This window comes from Rhyacophila brunnea, unplaced genomic scaffold (assembly GCF_057557595.1).
Source record: "Rhyacophila brunnea isolate RB1 unplaced genomic scaffold, BYU_Rbru_1.0 scaffold_9, whole genome shotgun sequence".
Taxonomy (NCBI): domain Eukaryota; kingdom Metazoa; phylum Arthropoda; class Insecta; order Trichoptera; family Rhyacophilidae; genus Rhyacophila; species Rhyacophila brunnea.
The window spans coordinates 764,894-776,653 of NW_028233361.1; the positions used below are offsets into that span (position 1 = coordinate 764,894).

General features: G+C 33.9%; 1 pseudogene; it reads right to left on the minus strand.

Annotated features, from left to right (window-relative positions):
• Positions 1–204: 204 nt before the first annotated feature.
• Positions 205–11,643, minus strand: LOC147063155 (uncharacterized; annotated as a pseudogene).
• Positions 11,644–11,760: the final 117 nt, after the last annotated feature.

The window sequence follows — 11,760 nt, forward strand, 5'->3', positions numbered from 1 at the left end:
GCATTGATCTTTGCGATCGGATAATTGCTTATTACAGGACTGCGATGAAGACATGCAAATGGCCTGTGAGGGTTTTTAACCACTTTGTGGACTTGGCGGTGGTAAACTGTTGGCTAATGTATATGCGGAATTGTAAACTAGAAAATGTACCCCGAAAGGATATTATGGGACTGTTGTCGTACTGAATCAGATTAGCGAAAGCTATTATTCGGTATGAAGATCGGGTAGCCAACATTTTAACACTGCCAGCACGAGGTCGGCCAAGAAACATGTCGACATCGCAGGTAGACACAGAGCCACCAGCTCGCAGGAGAACGGTTGTCCCCCAACCGATCGCTGAGGTATGTTTGGACAGCGTTGGCCACCATTCAGCATCCGTGTGCAGATACCCTGGATGCAAGTCCCGCACCAGGTATATTTGCATAAAATGCAATATATACGTGTGCACAAAATTTTGCTTTGAACTGTATCACACAGTATAGGATGCAGCTCAAAGCAATTTTAAAGTACATATTTAGGGTTTTATTTCATAATTTTAAGTGTAAATATATTTAATTATCCTATTTATAATGTTTTTGTATTATTTTTATTGTGTAATGTTCTATTAAAATTGACCACTCCTATGAACAAGTTGTTTTCTTTACCTTCCCTAAGTTTATAGAGTAGGTAATATTCATCTGCAGTGTGACCTGGTATGTGCATATAGTATATTTTACTTTATAAAATAAAAATAAAACATTTGTCAATAGACTAATACTTCTCTTCCATATTTTCATTCCTTTGGCCCTACATTGGCCTTTTGTATTCTAAATTTTTATTCAAAATGAAAAAAGAAGTTGGCAAGTATAAATTGATTTCAAACTTTTCTCTTAAATCATAAAAATGTCAATACGATATAATAAAATATTGTACTTATTTAAAAAAATTATAATTATTTGAATAGGTATATATATATAATATTATTATAGTAGAATATATTATTATATTCTTATAATATGTAAATGAATTTTTGTCTAGCGATTTTTTTCATCTGGCAATTTAATAATACTTGCAACTTATTATGGTAACTTACTGCCATCTGGTTAGAATTGACCAAAGTTTTTAGTAACAGATTTTTAGAAATTCATGGTAGATGCCTTTAAATATAAAAAGATGGCGTAAAAGTCACATTATATGTGTTATTTAGGCCAAAGACATCGCCTTAAAGACGAAAGTAAATACATTTAAAGGATGTATTTTCTGTGCACGCCTATCAATAATTGCTCCTAGTAAGACATGGTACGACGACACCATATCGGCGAACGAGCTGTTAAGCAGTGAATATTCTGTGCATATAGACATGCGTTGTTCTCGAACGAACGAATCTTTTAAAACTAATCTTTAGCCAGCGAACAAATCGGTCCCGCGTCACCTGGCGCTTTTGTCGTTCGAGGCGAACGAGATTCGCGAGAGTGCACGCGCAGTATAGGAAGAAACGTGGGTGCGAAGGATACGCTGCCCGGCGAACGGAATATGTCGTTCGAGGCGAACGAGATTCGCGAGAGTGCGCGCGCAGTATAGGAAGAAACGTGGGTGCGAAGGATATGCTGCCCGGCAAACGGATTATGTCGTTCGGGGCGAACGAGATTCGCGAGAGTGCGCGCGCAGTATAGGAAGAAACGTGCGTGCGAAGGATACGCTGCCCGGCGAACGGATTATGTCGTTCGAGGCGAACGAGATTCGCAAGAGTGCGCGCGCAGTATAGGAAGAAACGTGCGTGCGAAGGATACGCTGCCCGGCGAACGGAATATGTCGTTCGGGGCAAACGAGATTCGCGAGAGTGCGCGCGCAGTATAGGAAGAAACGTGGGTGCGAAGGATACGCTGCCCGGCGAACGGAATATGTCGTTCGGGGCGAACGAGATTCGCGAGAGTGCGCGCGCAGTATAGGAAGAAACGTGGGTGCAAAGGATACGCTGCCCGGCGAACGGATTATGTCGTTCGGGGCGAACGAGATTCGCGAGAGTGCGCGCGCAGTATAGGAAGAAACGTGGGTGCGAAGGATACGCTGCCCGGCGAACGGAATATGTCGTTCGGGGCGAACGAGATTCGCGAGAGTGCGCGCGCAGTATTGGAAGAAACGTGTGGGGTGGCGACGAGATTCCGTAATTCGTACGCGCTAGTACTATACATTTTATTACAGCTACAAAAGACACAATTGACCTAATCTGTCCGAACAAATCACTATCCGTAATTAACCTATTCGGTCGGAGTCCTCATTAAGTGACTCATTTCCCATAGCTATGTGCATAGAACAGACCGTCGAAACGGTAGACGAGGGGGGAAGGTTTGCTAGCAATTAGAGATGGGGTAGCACTATCCACACAAACTTTATATCCACTCAGATCAAATTTGAGTGAACATGATTTCGATTTTAATCTGTTGAAGGTAAATTTTAACTTTTTTTCACTGTAATTGGCCGCTGTATACTTTCCCAAATGCGCCGAAAGAAGTGTAACTTCAAAAAACATAAATTATTTACTTATGCACAAATCAAAAATATTAGGTTGGACGGTCTTATACGGCCATATATTTCTGATAGAACATTTCACGGTGAAGTGTGATAATATGGTGAACTGCATACGTATAAGTTTTCTGACACGTAGTGCTATAGCAGATTAGCAAATGCGCCGCAATAGACTGCACATGAAAAATATTCAATATACGTTACTAATGAAAATAAATTAATATACTTAATAGGTTTTTTAAATTTAATATTGCATATACATTAAGAATCAATATGTGGTGTTCCCCGATGATAAAATTGTTATTTACAATAAGTACGACAACAAGTAGCATAAATTACGAAAAATGGGAGACAACTATGTAACAATAGGTACTACATGTGCATTAATTGTAATGTGAAATGACTTGTAGGTACATCTGATGAGCATTAGTCTGAGTAATTAATTTTTACATTCACATCAATATTAACTGCATATTAAAATCCCCACCTGCATCATAAAAGGGTTTTTCAAATTTAATTTTGATTTCAGGTGAACAGTGACTGGATCTTCAGCTTACCGCTTACCGGCGCTTAGAACTAACTATACCTGGGCTACCTAATGGTATTTCATAATATTAGGTTCAAGCGTATGGTATTATGATTTATACTTGCAAATTAAGCAAAATAAAGGGATCCAGTAGAATGTAATTGTGTTATTGTTTGAAGTTTTTTTATTAAAATTTGTTAAATCTGTTTGTGAAATTCAAATATATAATATAATGATAAGTATATTATAGGTTTAAAAGTGGGCATTGTATTTCACTGAGAGTCAGTGAAAATGATTATGTTTTTGAAAAAGTTTTTAAGAGCTTAAGAATCAGGGTAGACATAAAAATATTTTTAATAAATAATACATTTAATTAACCAGAGTAAAAATACTACATTGCTAACGGTTTTTATTAGAGTAACTAACCGGGTAAACAGTTTAAGCCGTCGAGGATTTAAAAAAATATATATTTCATGTTTAAATATTTTTAATATTCTACCTACCTATGTAAGAAATATATTCACAAATAAAGTACCACGTTACCTTGATTCATAGCCAGTATTATGGTTCATTCCAATTTTTAGTTTGAACTTAACGAACTTCCATTTACTAATAATCAGTAGCGAAAGGTAGAAAAGTTAGGCTGTGAAAAAAGTACGACTTGTCAGGTGGAAGGTACGCTTTAAATAAACGTATGTAAATGTTCGTAAAAAGAATGGAATGAAATGAACTATTTTTTTATTTATCGATTTAAAAATGATATCCAAATTATTTTTTAAAAATAAAATGTTAAAGCTATAGTATAAATAAGTGTATAATTTATTATCTCTTTACTTAAAATTGTATATTACTAAATTTAATTGTTACTACAAAAACAAAATGTAGGTAACACAAAAAACCGATTCGCCGAGTAAAATTACCCGGTGCAATAATAATAAAAATATATTTTTACAATGCATGTGCACCTGAATACAATCATCGTATAAGTAAAATCAACCAATAAGATGATTGAATTGCAATATTTCAGCAAAATTTAATAGTAACATGCACAAAATGGTCAATCGGTTTGTCAAATGGTTTCTGGTAAGTACTTAAATACTCGATAACAGATATTCAAATCAATGTTCTAGTTTCTAATTAAATTATACGTTGAAGACACTTTCTTAAGATGATGGGAAACGATAAGATAGAGATAATAGCAAGTAGAAAAGTCTCACACCACTCGGTGACCAGCCGTATTGGAAGATGGTTTTTGTTTCTTGTTATAATATGTTCAAGTACGAAATCTTTGTGGGGGGGGGGGGGGGGGTTGGTTGCTATGTGTTCTTGTCTTTGTTGACTTGGTTGTTCGTTATAATGTTGGTATTTTTGTTGAATAAGAAGTTCAGCATCCCGGGTGTCGGGGCTCCTTCTGATAGGCTATTTGATTTTCGAAACGATGTCTGTGGTTGGAGCGTTTTGTTCTTTTTGGTGGCTTGAATGTTTCTATCGTTCTGTGGAAGGGGGTTATTTTCAGGTGATGTAGGGAGTGTTCTTTTATTGTTAGGTTTTACTATGATCAGTTTATCATATTTTATTCTGACTGTATTGCCTTTCTCTTTCTCTAGGATCATTTGCTGTTGTAATTATTTTTTTCTTTATCCTCCTTCATATAATATTGAGTGTCTTTCAGCGCTCCCTTTTGTTTAAATATGTTTATCTTGGGACCGAGATTAGTGAAAGTTACTATTATTGGTCGAGGTCTTTCGCCTTTTTTTCCAATTCTCTTTACTTCTTGAATGTCTTTATGGTCTAATCTAATAGAAAAACACTCTCCTATCCACTTGACGATATTGTTTTCCAGTTCCTCGTACGAAGATTCTTTTTCCTCGGTGCCAAAGAACACTATATTTTTTCTTTGTCTTATCTGTTTGTCCAAAACGTATAATCGTTTCGATCAATTCGATTAATTATTTTATTAAATTATTCATTTATATTTTTAACCTTTAATATTAATATTTAATATACGTTAATACGTGAATATATATTGTAATATGCAAAATAACATTTTATAAAATATAACAACAGCCGATATGCAATTCGGTAGTTCAGCTGTAGCATGCTCGCCTGCCAAGCGGGTGGTTCGGGTTCGATTCCCGGCCGATGCAACTTTTTGTATTTATTTTATTAATGTGTATTTCTTAAATTATTGATTTTTATTTTTAACCTTTAATATCAATATTTAATATACGTTAATAAGTGAATACATATTGTAATATGTAAAATAAGATTTTGTAAAACAACAGCCAATATGCAATTCGGTCGATCAGTGGTAGAATGCTCGCCTGCCACGCGGGCAGCCCGGGTTCGATCCCGGCCAATGCAACTTTTTGTATTTTATTTTATTAATATATGTATTTCTTAAATAATTCATTTATATTTTAATATACTTATGTTAATAAGTGAATACAAAAATATATTTTATATAAATGTTACATAACACTGTTTAAATATATAAACATTATTTATCAGTATTATATACAAAATAAAAATCTTAATATATATATTATGTATTATACAAAAATATAAAAATATACTTAGATAAAATATAAAAATAAATATAATTATAATTATAAATTAAAAATAATTATAATTAAAATAAATTATCATATTATATTTTCACAAAATATTTTGAAATACAATAATTGTTGTAACGTGAGTGAACGTTTGTTTCAATTAAAATGGCACAACCTGAATTCCTTAAAATTCCTTTTTCACTAGAATATTTTTTTTTATTTTCCACCGCTGTAGAGAATTATAAATTACATATTATTATATAAATATAGTTGCCTACGTAAAACAGAGCCCACTGGAAGCTGCTGATATAATTAAAAGTATATTTGGGGTAACCATATTTTATTGATAAACTAAACACAGTACATACCTAGTCATTATTGCCATTGATGGATTATTTCAGAACAACATTTTAAATTACCTAACACTCTCTACATATATCTTCTGCGATATGTGAACACAGGGGTAAAATAAAAACGGATTGTATCATGGTGAGAGAGTGAGAGTAATAAAGGTAGGTTTCTGGCTTCGTCCAAATTCATCAGTTTTTGACTTCCAAGGTAGCTTTTGAATTTAATTCTCATAATAAATTATCAACATTATTAAAGATAATTGGATTGACGGTAAATATAGACACAATAATACGAAATTGGTACCTGCTTGAACCTGGAACCAGAAAGTTGTGAACAAACTTGGATGGGATTGGGCCTGATATTGGATGTACAAATTTTGAAGGTGTACGACAGGGTTACAATTTTAATGTATTCTCAAAGTTTATTTTTAAAGACTCAATTGATCATATCTAAAAAGGTGTAAAATAATCGTAGATGGAATCGTGGATGGATAGAAATATTAATCTTCGTTATGCTGATGATATAGTGGATTAGCGGATAATGCTGAAGACTTTCGATGTTTACTAACTAAAGTAAACACCATAAGTATGAAAGTCATACAGATTTACTATAAAAACATAATATTTTGGCTCTGATTTTATTGTTACAAATGTTGATTTGTGGATAGATTTATGTATACCTACATGATATTGCAATAGAATCTGTACTTACGTAAATCGCCAACGAGACGTCCGAAGCCAAGATAATGTAATAGTATAGCTTTAGTATCTGAATAAAAATGTTGTATGGTAGGTATATTTTGAAACAAGAAGTCAAAGATGTGCGCTAGCATACTATTGATAACAGACCTGCAAAGAGAATAGAGTATCGTACAGGAGAGTAACTAAATGATTTAGCGCCCGGAGCAGTAATGTAAAAAAAAATGTAAGTAGGTACATACTATTACACTTACCTACTACATGCCTATAATCGATAGTTTAGTTTAGTGCAGTGGTCGGCAAACTCATTAGTCAATAGAGCCAAATATCAACAGTACAACGATTGAGATTTCTTTTGAGAGCCAAATTTCTTAAACTTAAACTATTAGGTACACTGCATAAACCTAATAAAATTTAATTAAGGTTTTAAGTCTTAATTAAACTATAGATACACTGAATAAAATTTGATGTCACTTAATAATGATTTAATTGAATACTTATTTATTGATACAAATTAAATTGTAAGTAAGGTACCCATAAAATTAAGTCATGGCAGACATTTAATGTGAACAGTGGCCTTCCATCTCCTTGAAAAGTTTGGGTAAGTCAGGTTTGTATATTGTTGTTTTAATTTTAGGCACGATTCCAGGTTTTCATCAATAAGATGACTTCTCAATTTACTCTTGATAAGTTTCATGCTTGAAAAAGATTGTTCGCATGAATATGTAGAACCGTAAAAGAAAAGAACAGAAAACGCTAGTTTTTTCAGCTGATCATGAGTAAGGAATACTATTCCAGGTGTTAAAAATCATCATGCCTTCCTTCTCCAGGTCTTTCAAAGCAGACTTCTTGTGCTGTGAACCATGTTCATATTTGTTTTTCTCCATTATGTCCATATCAGCACAGAGACATTCAAATTTAGAGCTATATAATTCTTTTTTTTTTAATCCAGCAATGATTGCATTTCAAAGTTTCTAATGTCAACATTATAGGGAGAGAAAAAAATCTGTTACCGTAGCTTTAAGAGGGTTTTTTAAACGAACGACTAACATCACTTTGCTGTTTCTAAATTCCCGAAAGCTGTTGAGAACAGCTTCTCTCATATTAGAAATTGTTGTTTTGAAATAGCAAATGTTAATATCAGAATTATGTTCTTGGCGATGTTTCGGCAGGCTTAGAAAGTGAATCGAAGATTCTCTTTCGAAATCTTGAGCAAAAAGGGATAATTTGTTTTTGAATGAAATAACTTCTTCTAACATCGAAATAATTGTGTTTCCTTCCCCTTGCAGTTTACAATTAAGCTGATTTAGATGAGACGTAGCGTCTACCATGAAATATTTTTTTTGGATCAACTGATCGTCCGTTATTTCTGGATAGTGAACACCCAGCTGATTATGTCCACATACTCTTACCTATATATCTGTATATGAGAGTTAACTTGTTCTAAATACCAAAATGGCATTTTGCAGGAAATGCATTTAAAGTTTTATTTGAACTATTTTGTCACATATGGATATTTTTTGTTTTTCGGGAATAATAAGATATATACAGTTAGTGTATTATTTAACGCACATTTAAGTGGAAATGTTTTGTTTTGGTACCCTCGTAAATTTAGCTGTATTTTGGGACATTTTGGCTCTCATTTTATTTTCAAATATTGCATACATATAGATTAAATAACAACAGGTATAATAATATGGGATAAATAATATATAAACCATTTTTTTTAATCATACCAGCAAAATAATGTTAAAAAAACTACGCATTATCTTCATTGCTTCTGAAATATGTGGAAGCCAACGAAAGTATTCTTAGTACTCCGGTATCCGTTGCAGCATCATCATTAAATCATGATATTTATTTGGCCAGTCAACAGGATCAGTCAGAGAGGATAAATATAATTGTAATATAAAAAAAAAATGTGATGGTCTCAATAACAGGCGGACACAAAAGCAAAATAAATCAAATTAAATTAGATCAAATATTAGGTGCAACTACCTATAATGAATATAATTGGAGAGTTATTGAAAATCGTTAAAAGATAAAACACATTAGTTAGTAATCATGAGAAAAATAGTTTAAAAAAACACATAAAAAAGTATATACTAACATAGATAAGAAAAGAAAAATACAATAAAAACAAGCAGTCGTCCAGATACAGTCATATATTTTGGAGCAACTTAATTTCAAAGAGGCAAGAGAACAAAACAGATCCACTCAATCACTGTGAAGATTTAGGTTTCTGCAGAGTCGAGCCACCGGTATTAATTAAGTATTTATTGTATAAGAGTGAGAAAATGTGAGGACGAATATTGGCGCTTAGTACATTCAATTTAATGTAAGACAAGTAGAGTTGTGGGGAATCTGAATGGTTATTAATTAATTTGAAGATAAAGATAAGATCAGAAATAGTACGCCGAGTTTTTAAAGATTGAATTTTCTAATATTATTTGGAAAGAATAGTTGGGTAAGTTGATATTAAGGTAATTGCTGAAAGATAGATGGTTTAAAAAAGGTTTTTGCGCTCATTCCAATCTGTTGACGTGACAAGTGTGGTTTTCGTATTGAACTGCAGTATTCGAGTTTGCGATCGTACCAGTGTTATAAAGAAGAATTTTGGTAGAGGGTTTTTTGAGATTATTTGATAACCTCAAAACGAACCCCAGCTTTGAATTGGCTTTGGAAATAATCGAATCAAAGTGGTAGTGGATCGTCAAAGTGGAATCTAGTTTCAATATTATGACCATACCTAGACCTAAATAAGATTTCATATATATTAAAAAAAAATCAAGTTATAGGTACACGTTTATATTTTTATAAAAATCGATGTTTTTTAAAATTAATGTAAAAAATATTAAAACTATGAATTGGTCAGATATCATCTCTAAAAAAATAGAAAACTTAATAAACTAAAATTTAATAATAGCATGACAATAAAATAATATGTAATAATAACATGGAACCCTGCACCAAATTCACATGTCATAACATTTTTCTTAAATTGTAGGTTTATCTTTGACTTAAAATAATAAAAAAAAAATTCAGATGCATATTTATTAATTAATACAGTTTAAATTCTAAATTATCAATAAAATGTCTCAAATTGCAAGCTTCGTATTTTTCTGGTAGAAAGGCTTAATAAAGACATCGCCTTTAGCTTGCCGTTGGGGTTATTTTTGTTAAACTGTTTAACCGCTGCTAGGATATCATCACGGGAGCGTGGGCTATCTAGCTTCTTAATTATTGTCGAGCGTGGTCTTGGGAAGTCAATATTTCTTTTCGCCACTCTGAAACAGGATTTAATATTGGGGGGGCTGAAGAAGGAGAATTAAAATTAGTCCCATAGGCTCTTTTTCTTCTTCATATATTATTTGTACATATTTTCACAATACACAGCGGTATATTTGTACAGTTTCTCTTAATTTTTATTAAATTGGAGGCATAGTGGCAGTAACCGTTGAGCGTGTCATCAGCGACTGGCGGATTGGAAGTGACTAACAGCGACCATGCTGGACATAGTATGCTAAAACATTACTCAAATAATATCGGCTGTGCTACCCGCTTGGTCTAGACTGTCTAGATCAAGGGTAGTCAACCTGGTCCCTACCGCTCACTATTGTACGACAACATCTTCTTGGCTACGCTTCTAGGCGCTGCTGTCTACTAAATGGGAGGAGCTTGTTAGTTTATAATGGAATTCCGGGTAAAAATGGGCGGAGCATGTTAGTTGACAGTTTTAACACGTAGCCAAAAAGATGTTGTCGTACAATAGTGGGCGTTTCAGCTTTTATGGTGGGCGATAGAGGTTTTAAAAATATTTTCATTATGTTTTCAAAATGTTCAAAAATTGAGCCAGATATCCAGTATTTTGTTTTGCAGCATCAGCCTCAGGGATCTCATTAATAATATAATTGATTAGATGTAATTTCATCAGACTTCATGCTTATATACCTACTTATATGCAAAGTATAAATAAAAATATAGATTTAATTACAGAAAGTTCTTTTATAAAGATTTATTCTGCCAAAATTAGCGAAAGTCTGACATAAAGTATTTGGTAAGTAATTATTTTTATATGCTTTAACTTGCTGTAACTCTGCTTTATAAATTTTATAAATTAAAGCTACTTCCCTATTTTATAAATCACCATTAATGTGGAACCAGTGGGCGGTTAGACAGGGTAGTAGGGCTATTAGTAAAGAAATGTGATGGTAAGCATTTTGTCGGTCCTCCATTACCACTTCATTTTAAAAAAAATCCTTCCCCTATTTTTATTCTCCCATTTCAATTTATAACTATTACGAGTTTTATGTTATATTTACCTTCCAAGTTTTCTTTGATTTGATGTTGAGCTTCTAATTTTTCTTTGTCAGTTGAGAATCTTTTAATTGTTAATTAACTGTAAGCTATCTTCCAAAAATCTGGAAAGTAGCTAGAGTGGTGGTCATTCCCAAACCGGGAAAGGACGACTACGCTAACGTCTCGTCATATCGGCCCATCGGATTGCTGCCCGTGTTCGGTAAAGTACTCGAAAAATTATTTATTAATCGAGTTTCCTGGAAACTTCAGACTAAACATCTGCTCAGCGAATACCAGTACGGTTTCACCCCTCAAAAGAGTACTGAAGACGCGCTTCATGCAGCAATTGATAGAATCAGGGGGGCTAACCGCGATGGTCAGCTCTTGATATCAAAGGCGCGTTTGACAACGCATGGTGGCCATATCTTCTTCAACAGTTGAAATCTAAAAATTGTCCCGCTAACATTTTCAGGCTCATCAAAAACTATCTATCCGACCGAGAAGTCTTCGTCGAATATGCTGGAGCATCTGCTACCAAAGAGACATCAAAGGGATGCATACAAGGTTCGTCTTGCGGCCCTGTACTGTGGAACATAGTTCTCGACGATCTTCTCTCTATGCCGTTTCCTGAAGGTGTACACGCACAGGCCTTTGCTGATGATGTATTGCTGATTATGGAATCCAAAGAACTTGGTTCTCTAGAATCCATGACTAACAGCGTGCTGGAGAGCGTCGAGGCCTGGGGAAGGAAGGTCAAACTGTCTTTCTCCGCGGAGAAAACGAAGGCCTTATTCTTTACTAGGAGGCGCGTCTCTCCGCCTTCGCT